The sequence below is a fragment of the Megalopta genalis genome, unplaced genomic scaffold, assembly GCF_051020955.1.
Source record: "Megalopta genalis isolate 19385.01 unplaced genomic scaffold, iyMegGena1_principal scaffold0348, whole genome shotgun sequence".
Taxonomy (NCBI): domain Eukaryota; kingdom Metazoa; phylum Arthropoda; class Insecta; order Hymenoptera; family Halictidae; genus Megalopta; species Megalopta genalis.
Window position 1 is genome coordinate 115,001 of NW_027476417.1, and position 15,000 is coordinate 130,000.

The following is a 15,000-nucleotide window of genomic DNA, read 5'->3' on the forward strand; positions in this document are numbered from 1 at the left end:
AGAGACAGTCGATCCGCGTTATGATAAATATTTCAAGGTTCCCGATTCCACAAAATTATAAAAAGTATACGGCTGTGTAGCGGGGATCAGAACGAGTAATTTCATGTATAAAGTTTAATTAAACTCCCAATAGTTTGCCGGGAAACATCGATTCTTCCGATCTAGAAAGAGACAGAGACAGTCGATCCGCGTTATGATAAATATTTCAAGGTTCCCGATTCCACAAAATTATAAAAAGTATACGGCTGTGTAGCGGGGATCAAAACGAGTAATTTCATGTATAAAGTTTAATTAATCTCCCAATAGTTTGCCGGGAAACATCGATTCTTCCGATCTAGAAAGAGACAGAGACAGTCGATCCGCGTTATGATAAATATTTCGAGGTTCCCGATTCCACAAAATTATAAAAATTATACGGCTGTGTAGCGGGGATCAAAACGAGTAATTTCATCTATAAAGTTTAATTAATCTCCCAATAGTTTGCCGGGAAACATCGATTCTTCCGATCTAGAAAGAGACAGAGACAGTCGATCCGCGTTATGATAAATATTTCAAGGTTCCCGATTCCACAAAATTATAAAAAGTATACGGCTGTGTAGCAGGGATCAGAACGAGTAATTTCATGTATAAAGTTTAATTAAACTCCCAATAGTTTGCCGGGAAACATCGATTCTTCCGATCTAGAAAGAGACAGAGACAGTCGATCCGCGTTATGATAAATATTTCAAGGTTCCCGATCCCACAAAATTATAAAAAGTATACGGCTGTGTAGCGGGGATCAGAACGAGTAATTTCATGTATAAAGTTTAATTAAACTCCCAATAGTTTGCCGGGAAACATCGATTCTTCCGATCTAGAAAGAGACAGAGACAGTCGATCCGCGTTATGATAAATATTTCAAGGTTCCCGATTCCACAAAATTATAAAAAGTATACGGCTGTGTAGCGGGGATCAAAACGAGTAATTTCATGTATAAAGTTTAATTAATCTCCCAATAGTTTGCCGGGAAACATCGATTCTTCCGATCTAGAAAGAGACAGAGACAGTCGATCCGCGTTATGATAAATATTTCAAGGTTCCCGATTCCACAAAATTATAAAAAGTATACGGCTGTGTAGCAGGGATCAGAACGAGTAATTTCATGTATAAAGTTTAATTAAACTCCCAATAGTTTGCCGGGAAACATCGATTCTTCCGATCTAGAAAGAGACAGAGACAGTCGATCCGCGTTATGATAAATATTTCGAGGTTCCCGATTCCACAAAATTATAAAAAGTATACGGCTGTGTAGCGGGGATCAGAACGAGTAATTTCATGTATAAAGTTTAATTAAACTCCCAATAGTTTGCCGGGAAACATCGATTCTTCCGATCTAGAAAGAGACAGAGACAGTCGATCCGCGTTATGATAAATATTTCGAGGTTCCCGATTCCACAAAATTATAAAAAGTATACGGCTGTGTAGCGGGGATCAGAACGAGTAATTTCATGTATAAAGTTTAATTAAACTCCCAATAGTTTGCCGGGAAACATCGATTCTTCCGATCTAGAAAGAGACAGAGACAGTCGATCCGCGTTATGATAAATATTTCAAGGTTCCCGATTCCACAAAATTATAAAAAGTATACGGCTGTGTAGCGGGGATCAGAACGAGTAATTTCATGTATAAAGTTTAATTAAACTCCCAATAGTTTGCCGGGAAACATCGATAGTTCGATCGCGCGAGAGAGACAGAGAAACGAACAGACTTCTTTTCGATTTACGGCTAAAATAAATTTTTCTCATTTTATTCAATAACATATTCTTGCTTAGATAACTTTTTTACATAGGGATTAAGCATTTAGAACGATAGATTGTTTAAAATAAGGGCACTTTACTCTTGACATTTTACGGTTTTTTCAATTTTCTGAAAAATCCTATCATTAGATTTTTTTAAAAATACGATATTCTTGCTTATCTAACGTTTCTACATAGGGATTAAGCATTTAGAACGAAATCTAATGTCAGAAAATGGCACTTTACTCTTGACATTTTTCGGTTTTTTCAATTTTCTGGAAAATCCTATCATTAGATTTTTTTAAAAATACGATATTCTTGCTTAACTAACGTTTCTACATAGGGATTAAGCATTTAGAACGAAATCTAATGTAGGAAAATGGTACTTTACTCTTGATCGGTACGTTGGGACTTTGAAAATATTCGGGCGTTCCAATCGCTCGTCTGTTGCATCATAGCGCGTCTCGGCGCAATCGAGCGATTCGCTCGATCCATTATTTTCGATTTACGGCTAAAATAAATTTTTCTAATTTTTTTCAATAACATATTCCTGCTTAAATAACTTTTTTACATAGGGATTAAGCATTTAGAACGATACATTGTTTAAAGTAAGGGCACTTTACTCTTGACATTTTACGGTTTTTTCAATTTTCTGAAGAATCCTATCATTAGATTTTTTTAAAAATACGATATTCTTGCTTAACTAACGTTTCTACATAGGGATTAAGCATTTAGAACGAAATCTAATGTCAGAAAATGGCACTTTACTCTTGACATTTTTCGGTTTTTTCAATTTTCTGGAAAATCCTATCATTAGATTTTTTTAAAAATACGATATTCTTGCTTAACTAACGTTTTTACATAGGGATTAAGCATTTAGAACGAAATCTAATGTAGGAAAATGGTACTTTACTCTTGATCGGTACGTTGGGACTTTGAAAATATTCGGGCGTACGCGACGCGCTCGGCGCTTCGAACAGCTCCGGTGTCCCCATTATTTTCGATTTACGGCTAAAATAAATTTTTCTAATTTTTTTCAATAACATATTCCTGCTTAAATAACTTTTTTACATAGGGATTAAGCATTTAGAACGATACATTGTTTAAAGTAAGGGCACTTTACTCTTGACATTTTACGGTTTTTTCAATTTTCTGAAGAATCCTATCATTAGATTTTTTTAAAAATACGATATTCTTGCTTAACTAACGTTTCTACATAGGGATTAAGCATTTAGAACGAAATCTAATGTCAGAAAATGGCACTTTACTCTTGACATTTTTCGGTTTTTTCAATTTTCTGGAAAATCCTATCATTAGATTTTTTTAAAAATACGATATTCTTGCTTAACTAACGTTTTTACATAGGGATTAAGCATTTAGAACGAAATCTAATGTAGGAAAATGGTACTTTACTCTTGATCGGTACGTTGGGACTTTGAAAATATTCGGGCGTTCCAATCGCTCGTCTGTTGCATCATAGCGCGTCTCGGCGCAATCGACCGATTCGCTCGATCCATTATTTTCGATTTACGGCTAAAATAAATTTTTCTAATTTTTTTCAATAACATATTCCTGCTTAAATAACTTTTTTACATAGGGATTAAGCATTTAGAACGATACATTGTTTAAAGTAAGGGCACTTTACTCTTGACATTTTACGGTTTTTTCAATTTTCTGAAGAATCCTATCATTAGATTTTTTTAAAAATACGATATTCTTGCTTAACTAACGTTTCTACATAGGGATTAAGCATTTAGAACGAAATCTAATGTCAGAAAATGGCACTTTACTCTTGACATTTTTCGGTTTTTTCAATTTTCTGGAAAATCCTATCATTAGATTTTTTTAAAAATACGATATTCTTGCTTAACTAACGTTTTTACATAGGGATTAAGCATTTAGAACGAAATCTAATGTAGGAAAATGGTACTTTACTCTTGATCGGTACGTTGGGACTTTGAAAATATTCGGGCGTTCCAATCGCTCGTCTGTTGCATCATAGCGCGTCTCGGCGCAATCGACCGATTCGCTCGATCCATTATTTTCGATTTACGGCTAAAATAAATTTTTCTAATTTTTTTCAATAACATATTCCTGCTTAAATAACTTTTTTACATAGGGATTAAGCATTTAGAACGATACATTGTTTAAAGTAAGGGCACTTTACTCTTGACATTTTACGGTTTTTTCAATTTTCTGAAGAATCCTATCATTAGATTTTTTTAAAAATACGATATTCTTGCTTAACTAACGTTTCTACATAGGGATTAAGCATTTAGAACGAAATCTAATGTCAGAAAATGGCACTTTACTCTTGACATTTTTCGGTTTTTTCAATTTTCTGGAAAATCCTATCATTAGATTTTTTTAAAAATACGATATTCTTGCTTAACTAACGTTTCTACATAGGGATTAAGCATTTAGAACGAAATCTAATGTAGGAAAATGGTACTTTACTCTTGATCGGTACGTTGGGACTTTGAAAATATTCGGGCGTTCCAATCGCTCGTCTGTTGCATCATAGCGCGTCTCGGCGCAATCGAGCGATTCGCTCGATCCATTATTTTCGATTTACGGCTAAAATAAATTTTTCTAATTTTTTTCAATAACATATTCCTGCTTAAATAACTTTTTTACATAGGGATTAAGCATTTAGAACGATACATTGTTTAAAGTAAGGGCACTTTACTCTTGACATTTTACGGTTTTTTCAATTTTCTGAAAAATCCTATCATTAGATTTTTTTAAAAATACGATATTCTTGCTTAACTAACGTTTCTACATAGGGATTAAGCATTTGGAACGAAATCTAATGTCAGAAAATGGCACTTTACTCTTGACATTTTTCGGTTTTTTCAATTTTCTGGAAAATCCTATCATTAGATTTTTTTAAAAATACGATATTCTTGCTTAACTAACGTTTTTACATAGGGATTAAGCATTTAGAACGAAATCTAATGTAGGAAAATGGTACTTTACTCTTGATCGGTACGTTGGGACTTTGAAAATATTCGGGCGTTCCAATCGCTCGTCTGTTGCATCATAGCGCGTCTCGGCGCAATCGACCGATTCGCTCGATCCATTATTTTCGATTTACGGCTAAAATAAATTTTTCTAATTTTTTTCAATAACATATTCCTGCTTAAATAACTTTTTTACATAGGGATTAAGCATTTAGAACGATACATTGTTTAAAGTAAGGGCACTTTACTCTTGACATTTTACGGTTTTTTCAATTTTCTGAAAAATCCTATCATTAGATTTTTTTAAAAATACGATATTCTTGCTTAACTAACGTTTCTACATAGGGATTAAGCATTTAGAACGAAATCTAATGTCAGAAAATGGCACTTTACTCTTGACATTTTTCGGTTTTTTCAATTTTCTGGAAAATCCTATCATTAGATTTTTTTAAAAATACGATATTCTTGCTTAACTAACGTTTTTACATAGGGATTAAGCATTTAGAACGAAATCTAATGTAGGAAAATGGTACTTTACTCTTGATCGGTACGTTGGGACTTTGAAAATATTCGGGCGTTCCAATCGCTCGTCTGTTGCATCATAGCGCGTCTCGGCGCAATCGACCGATTCGCTCGATCCATTATTTTCGATTTACGGCTAAAATAAATTTTTCTAATTTTTTTCAATAACATATTCCTGCTTAAATAACTTTTTTACATAGGGATTAAGCATTTAGAACGATACATTGTTTAAAGTAAGGGCACTTTACTCTTGACATTTTACGGTTTTTTCAATTTTCTGAAAAATCCTATCATTAGATTTTTTTAAAAATACGATATTCTTGCTTAACTAACGTTTTTACATAGGGATTAAGCATTTAGAACGAAATCTAATGTAGGAAAATGGTACTTTACTCTTGATCGGTACGTTGGGACTTTGAAAATATTCGGGCGTACGCGACGCGCTCGGCGCTTCGAACAGCTCCGGTGTCCCCATTATTTTCGATTTACGGCTAAAATAAATTTTTCTAATTTTTTTCAATAACATATTCCTGCTTAAATAACTTTTTTACATAGGGATTAAGCATTTAGAACGATACATTGTTTAAAGTAAGGGCACTTTACTCTTCACATTTTACGGTTTTTTCAATTTTCTGAAGAATCCTATCATTAGATTTTTTTAAAAATACGATATTCTTGCTTAACTAACGTTTCTACATAGGGATTAAGCATTTAGAACGAAATCTAATGTCAGAAAATGGCACTTTACTCTTGACATTTTTCGGTTTTTTCAATTTTCTGGAAAATCCTATCATTAGATTTTTTTAAAAATACGATATTCTTGCTTAACTAACGTTTTTACATAGGGATTAAGCATTTAGAACGAAATCTAATGTAGGAAAATGGTACTTTACTCTTGATCGGTACGTTGGGACTTTGAAAATATTCGGGCGTTCCAATCGCTCGTCTGTTGCATCATAGCGCGTCTCGGCGCAATCGACCGATTCGCTCGATCCATTATTTTCGATTTACGGCTAAAATAAATTTTTCTAATTTTTTTCAATAACATATTCCTGCTTAAATAACTTTTTTACATAGGGATTAAGCATTTAGAACGATACATTGTTTAAAGTAAGGGCACTTTACTCTTGACATTTTACGGTTTTTTCAATTTTCTGAAGAATCCTATCATTAGATTTTTTTAAAAATACGATATTCTTGCTTAACTAACGTTTCTACATAGGGATTAAGCATTTAGAACGAAATCTAATGTCAGAAAATGGCACTTTACTCTTGACATTTTTCGGTTTTTTCAATTTTCTGGAAAATCCTATCATTAGATTTTTTTAAAAATACGATATTCTTGCTTAACTAACGTTTTTACATAGGGATTAAGCATTTAGAACGAAATCTAATGTAGGAAAATGGTACTTTACTCTTGATCGGTACGTTGGGACTTTGAAAATATTCGGGCGTACGCGACGCGCTCGGCGCTTCGAACAGCTCCGGTGTCCCCATTATTTTCGATTTACGGCTAAAATAAATTTTTCTAATTTTTTTCAATAACATATTCCTGCTTAAATAACTTTTTTACATAGGGATTAAGCATTTAGAACGATACATTGTTTAAAGTAAGGGCACTTTACTCTTGACATTTTACGGTTTTTTCAATTTTCTGAAGAATCCTATCATTAGATTTTTTTAAAAATACGATATTCTTGCTTAACTAACGTTTCTACATAGGGATTAAGCATTTAGAACGAAATCTAATGTCAGAAAATGGCACTTTACTCTTGACATTTTTCGGTTTTTTCAATTTTCTGGAAAATCCTATCATTAGATTTTTTTAAAAATACGATATTCTTGCTTAACTAACGTTTCTACATAGGGATTAAGCATTTAGAACGAAATCTAATGTAGGAAAATGGTACTTTACTCTTGATCGGTACGTTGGGACTTTGAAAATATTCGGGCGTTCCAATCGCTCGTCTGTTGCATCATAGCGCGTCTCGGCGCAATCGAGCGATTCGCTCGATCCATTATTTTCGATTTACGGCTAAAATAAATTTTTCTAATTTTTTTCAATAACATATTCCTGCTTAAATAACTTTTTTACATAGGGATTAAGCATTTAGAACGATACATTGTTTAAAGTAAGGGCACTTTACTCTTGACATTTTACGGTTTTTTCAATTTTCTGAAAAATCCTATCATTAGATTTTTTTAAAAATACGATATTCTTGCTTAACTAACGTTTCTACATAGGGATTAAGCATTTGGAACGAAATCTAATGTCAGAAAATGGCACTTTACTCTTGACATTTTTCGGTTTTTTCAATTTTCTGGAAAATCCTATCATTAGATTTTTTTAAAAATACGATATTCTTGCTTAACTAACGTTTTTACATAGGGATTAAGCATTTAGAACGAAATCTAATGTAGGAAAATGGTACTTTACTCTTGATCGGTACGTTGGGACTTTGAAAATATTCGGGCGTTCCAATCGCTCGTCTGTTGCATCATAGCGCGTCTCGGCGCAATCGACCGATTCGCTCGATCCATTATTTTCGATTTACGGCTAAAATAAATTTTTCTAATTTTTTTCAATAACATATTCCTGCTTAAATAACTTTTTTACATAGGGATTAAGCATTTAGAACGATACATTGTTTAAAGTAAGGGCACTTTACTCTTGACATTTTACGGTTTTTTCAATTTTCTGAAAAATCCTATCATTAGATTTTTTTAAAAATACGATATTCTTGCTTAACTAACGTTTCTACATAGGGATTAAGCATTTAGAACGAAATCTAATGTCAGAAAATGGCACTTTACTCTTGACATTTTTCGGTTTTTTCAATTTTCTGGAAAATCCTATCATTAGATTTTTTTAAAAATACGATATTCTTGCTTAACTAACGTTTTTACATAGGGATTAAGCATTTAGAACGAAATCTAATGTAGGAAAATGGTACTTTACTCTTGATCGGTACGTTGGGACTTTGAAAATATTCGGGCGTTCCAATCGCTCGTCTGTTGCATCATAGCGCGTCTCGGCGCAATCGACCGATTCGCTCGATCCATTATTTTCGATTTACGGCTAAAATAAATTTTTCTAATTTTTTTCAATAACATATTCCTGCTTAAATAACTTTTTTACATAGGGATTAAGCATTTAGAACGATACATTGTTTAAAGTAAGGGCACTTTACTCTTGACATTTTACGGTTTTTTCAATTTTCTGAAGAATCCTATCATTAGATTTTTTTAAAAATACGATATTCTTGCTTAACTAACGTTTCTACATAGGGATTAAGCATTTAGAACGAAATCTAATGTCAGAAAATGGCACTTTACTCTTGACATTTTTCGGTTTTTTCAATTTTCTGGAAAATCCTATCATTAGATTTTTTTAAAAATACGATATTCTTGCTTAACTAACGTTTTTACATAGGGATTAAGCATTTAGAACGAAATCTAATGTAGGAAAATGGTACTTTACTCTTGATCGGTACGTTGGGACTTTGAAAATATTCGGGCGTACGCGACGCGCTCGGCGCTTCGAACAGCTCCGGTGTCCCCATTATTTTCGATTTACGGCTAAAATAAATTTTTCTAATTTTTTTCAATAACATATTCCTGCTTAAATAACTTTTTTACATAGGGATTAAGCATTTAGAACGATACATTGTTTAAAGTAAGGGCACTTTACTCTTGACATTTTACGGTTTTTTCAATTTTCTGAAGAATCCTATCATTAGATTTTTTTAAAAATACGATATTCTTGCTTAACTAACGTTTCTACATAGGGATTAAGCATTTAGAACGAAATCTAATGTCAGAAAATGGCACTTTACTCTTGACATTTTTCGGTTTTTTCAATTTTCTGGAAAATCCTATCATTAGATTTTTTTAAAAATACGATATTCTTGCTTAACTAACGTTTCTACATAGGGATTAAGCATTTAGAACGAAATCTAATGTAGGAAAATGGTACTTTACTCTTGATCGGTACGTTGGGACTTTGAAAATATTCGGGCGTTCCAATCGCTCGTCTGTTGCATCATAGCGCGTCTCGGCGCAATCGACCGATTCGCTCGATCCATTATTTTCGATTTACGGCTAAAATAAATTTTTCTAATTTTTTTCAATAACATATTCCTGCTTAAATAACTTTTTTACATAGGGATTAAGCATTTAGAACGATACATTGTTTAAAGTAAGGGCACTTTACTCTTGACATTTTACGGTTTTTTCAATTTTCTGAAAAATCCTATCATTAGATTTTTTTAAAAATACGATATTCTTGCTTAACTAACGTTTCTACATAGGGATTAAGCATTTGGAACGAAATCTAATGTCAGAAAATGGCACTTTACTCTTGACATTTTTCGGTTTTTTCAATTTTCTGGAAAATCCTATCATTAGATTTTTTTAAAAATACGATATTCTTGCTTAACTAACGTTTTTACATAGGGATTAAGCATTTAGAACGAAATCTAATGTAGGAAAATGGTACTTTACTCTTGATCGGTACGTTGGGACTTTGAAAATATTCGGGCGTTCCAATCGCTCGTCTGTTGCATCATAGCGCGTCTCGGCGCAATCGACCGATTCGCTCGATCCATTATTTTCGATTTACGGCTAAAATAAATTTTTCTAATTTTTTTCAATAACATATTCCTGCTTAAATAACTTTTTTACATAGGGATTAAGCATTTAGAACGATACATTGTTTAAAGTAAGGGCACTTTACTCTTGACATTTTACGGTTTTTTCAATTTTCTGAAAAATCCTATCATTAGATTTTTTTAAAAATACGATATTCTTGCTTAACTAACGTTTCTACATAGGGATTAAGCATTTAGAACGAAATCTAATGTCAGAAAATGGCACTTTACTCTTGACATTTTTCGGTTTTTTCAATTTTCTGGAAAATCCTATCATTAGATTTTTTTAAAAATACGATATTCTTGCTTAACTAACGTTTTTACATAGGGATTAAGCATTTAGAACGAAATCTAATGTAGGAAAATGGTACTTTACTCTTGATCGGTACGTTGGGACTTTGAAAATATTCGGGCGTTCCAATCGCTCGTCTGTTGCATCATAGCGCGTCTCGGCGCAATCGACCGATTCGCTCGATCCATTATTTTCGATTTACGGCTAAAATAAATTTTTCTAATTTTTTTCAATAACATATTCCTGCTTAAATAACTTTTTTACATAGGGATTAAGCATTTAGAACGATACATTGTTTAAAGTAAGGGCACTTTACTCTTGACATTTTACGGTTTTTTCAATTTTCTGAAAAATCCTATCATTAGATTTTTTTAAAAATACGATATTCTTGCTTAACTAACGTTTCTACATAGGGATTAAGCATTTAGAACGAAATCTAATGTCAGAAAATGGCACTTTACTCTTGACATTTTTCGGTTTTTTCAATTTTCTGGAAAATCCTATCATTAGATTTTTTTAAAAATACGATATTCTTGCTTAACTAACGTTTTTACATAGGGATTAAGCATTTAGAACGAAATCTAATGTAGGAAAATGGTACTTTACTCTTGATCGGTACGTTGGGACTTTGAAAATATTCGGGCGTTCCAATCGCTCGTCTGTTGCATCATAGCGCGTCTCGGCGCAATCGACCGATTCGCTCGATCCATTATTTTCGATTTACGGCTAAAATAAATTTTTCTAATTTTTTTCAATAACATATTCCTGCTTAAATAACTTTTTTACATAGGGATTAAGCATTTAGAACGATACATTGTTTAAAGTAAGGGCACTTTACTCTTGACATTTTACGGTTTTTTCAATTTTCTGAAGAATCCTATCATTAGATTTTTTTAAAAATACGATATTCTTGCTTAACTAACGTTTCTACATAGGGATTAAGCATTTAGAACGAAATCTAATGTCAGAAAATGGCACTTTACTCTTGACATTTTTCGGTTTTTTCAATTTTCTGGAAAATCCTATCATTAGATTTTTTTAAAAATACGATATTCTTGCTTAACTAACGTTTTTACATAGGGATTAAGCATTTAGAACGAAATCTAATGTAGGAAAATGGTACTTTACTCTTGATCGGTACGTTGGGACTTTGAAAATATTCGGGCGTACGCGACGCGCTCGGCGCTTCGAACAGCTCCGGTGTCCCCATTATTTTCGATTTACGGCTAAAATAAATTTTTCTAATTTTTTTCAATAACATATTCCTGCTTAAATAACTTTTTTACATAGGGATTAAGCATTTAGAACGATACATTGTTTAAAGTAAGGGCACTTTACTCTTGACATTTTACGGTTTTTTCAATTTTCTGAAGAATCCTATCATTAGATTTTTTTAAAAATACGATATTCTTGCTTAACTAACGTTTCTACATAGGGATTAAGCATTTAGAACGAAATCTAATGTCAGAAAATGGCACTTTACTCTTGACATTTTTCGGTTTTTTCAATTTTCTGGAAAATCCTATCATTAGATTTTTTTAAAAATACGATATTCTTGCTTAACTAACGTTTTTACATAGGGATTAAGCATTTAGAACGAAATCTAATGTAGGAAAATGGTACTTTACTCTTGATCGGTACGTTGGGACTTTGAAAATATTCGGGCGTTCCAATCGCTCGTCTGTTGCATCATAGCGCGTCTCGGCGCAATCGACCGATTCGCTCGATCCATTATTTTCGATTTACGGCTAAAATAAATTTTTCTAATTTTTTTCAATAACATATTCCTGCTTAAATAACTTTTTTACATAGGGATTAAGCATTTAGAACGATACATTGTTTAAAGTAAGGGCACTTTACTCTTGACATTTTACGGTTTTTTCAATTTTCTGAAGAATCCTATCATTAGATTTTTTTAAAAATACGATATTCTTGCTTAACTAACGTTTCTACATAGGGATTAAGCATTTAGAACGAAATCTAATGTCAGAAAATGGCACTTTACTCTTGACATTTTTCGGTTTTTTCAATTTTCTGGAAAATCCTATCATTAGATTTTTTTAAAAATACGATATTCTTGCTTAACTAACGTTTTTACATAGGGATTAAGCATTTAGAACGAAATCTAATGTAGGAAAATGGTACTTTACTCTTGATCGGTACGTTGGGACTTTGAAAATATTCGGGCGTACGCGACGCGCTCGGCGCTTCGAACAGCTCCGGTGTCCCCATTATTTTCGATTTACGGCTAAAATAAATTTTTCTAATTTTTTTCAATAACATATTCCTGCTTAAATAACTTTTTTACATAGGGATTAAGCATTTAGAACGATACATTGTTTAAAGTAAGGGCACTTTACTCTTGACATTTTACGGTTTTTTCAATTTTCTGAAGAATCCTATCATTAGATTTTTTTAAAAATACGATATTCTTGCTTAACTAACGTTTCTACATAGGGATTAAGCATTTAGAACGAAATCTAATGTCAGAAAATGGCACTTTACTCTTGACATTTTTCGGTTTTTTCAATTTTCTGGAAAATCCTATCATTAGATTTTTTTAAAAATACGATATTCTTGCTTAACTAACGTTTTTACATAGGGATTAAGCATTTAGAACGAAATCTAATGTAGGAAAATGGTACTTTACTCTTGATCGGTACGTTGGGACTTTGAAAATATTCGGGCGTTCCAATCGCTCGTCTGTTGCATCATAGCGCGTCTCGGCGCAATCGACCGATTCGCTCGATCCATTATTTTCGATTTACGGCTAAAATAAATTTTTCTAATTTTTTTCAATAACATATTCCTGCTTAAATAACTTTTTTACATAGGGATTAAGCATTTAGAACGATATATTGTTTAAAGTAAGGGCACTTTACTCTTGACATTTTACGGTTTTTTCAATTTTCTGAAAAATCCTATCATTAGATTTTTTTAAAAATACGATATTCTTGCTTAACTAACGTTTCTACATAGGGATTAAGCATTTAGAACGAAATCTAATGTCAGAAAATGGCACTTTACTCTTGACATTTTTCGGTTTTTTCATTTTTCTGGAAAATCCTATCATTAGATTTTTTTAAAAATACGATATTCTTGCTTAACTAACGTTTCTACATAGGGATTAAGCATTTAGAACGAAATCTAATGTAGGAAAATGGTACTTTACTCTTGATCGGTACGTTGGGACTTTGAAAATATTCGGGCGTTCCAATCGCTCGTCTGTTGCATCATAGCGCGTCTCGGCGCAATCGAGCGATTCGCTCGACCCATTATTTTCGATTTACGGCTAAAATAAATTTTTCTCATTTTATTCAATAACATATTCTTGCTTAGATAACTTTTTTACATAGGGATTAAGCATTTAGAACGATAGATTGTTTAAAATAAGGGCACTTTACTCTTGACATTTTACGGTTTTTTCAATTTTCTGAAAAATCCTATCATTAGATTTTTTTAAAAATACGATATTCTTGCTTATCTAACGTTTCTACATAGGGATTAAGCATTTAGAACGAAATCTAATGTCAGAAAATGGCACTTTACTCTTGACATTTTTCGGTTTTTTCAATTTTCTGGAAAATCCTATCATTAGATTTTTTTAAAAATACGATATTCTTGCTTAACTAACGTTTCTACATAGGGATTAAGCATTTAGAACGAAATCTAATGTAGGAAAATGGTACTTTACTCTTGATCGGTACGTTGGGACTTTGAAAATATTCGGGCGTTCCAATCGCTCGTCTGTTGCATCATCGCGCGTCTCGGCGCAATCGAGCGATTCGCTCGATCCATTATTTTCGATTTACGGCTAAAATAAATTTTTCTAATTTTTTTCAATAACATATTCCTGCTTAAATAACTTTTTTACATAGGGATTAAGCATTTAGAACGATACATTGTTTAAAGTAAGGGCACTTTACTCTTGACATTTTACGGTTTTTTCAATTTTCTGAAAAATCCTATCATTAGATTTTTTTAAAAATACGATATTCTTGCTTAACTAACGTTTCTACATAGGGATTAAGCATTTAGAACGAAATCTAATGTCAGAAAATGGCACTTTACTCTTGACATTTTTCGGTTTTTTCATTTTTCTGGAAAATCCTATCATTAGATTTTTTTAAAAATACGATATTCTTGCTTAACTAACGTTTTTACATAGGGATTAAGCATTTAGAACGAAATCTAATGTAGGAAAATGGTACTTTACTCTTGATCGGTACGTTGGGACTTTGAAAATATTCGGGCGTTCCAATCGCTCGTCTGTTGCATCATAGCGCGTCTCGGCGCAATCGACCGATTCGCTCGATCCATTATTTTCGATTTACGGCTAAAATAAATTTTTCTAATTTTTTTCAATAACATATTCCTGCTTAAATAACTTTTTTACATAGGGATTAAGCATTTAGAACGATACATTGTTTAAAGTAAGGGCACTTTACTCTTGACATTTTACGGTTTTTTCAATTTTCTGAAGAATCCTATCATTAGATTTTTTTAAAAATACGATATTCTTGCTTAACTAACGTTTCTACATAGGGATTAAGCATTTAGAACGAAATCTAATGTCAGAAAATGGCACTTTACTCTTGACATTTTTCGGTTTTTTCAATTTTCTGGAAAATCCTATCATTAGATTTTTTTAAAAATACGATATTCTTGCTTAACTAACGTTTTTACATAGGGATTAAGCATTTAGAACGAAATCTAATGTAGGAAAATGGTACTTTACTCTTGATCGGTACGTTGGGACTTTGAAAATATTCGGGCGTACGCGGCGCGTCTCGGCGCTT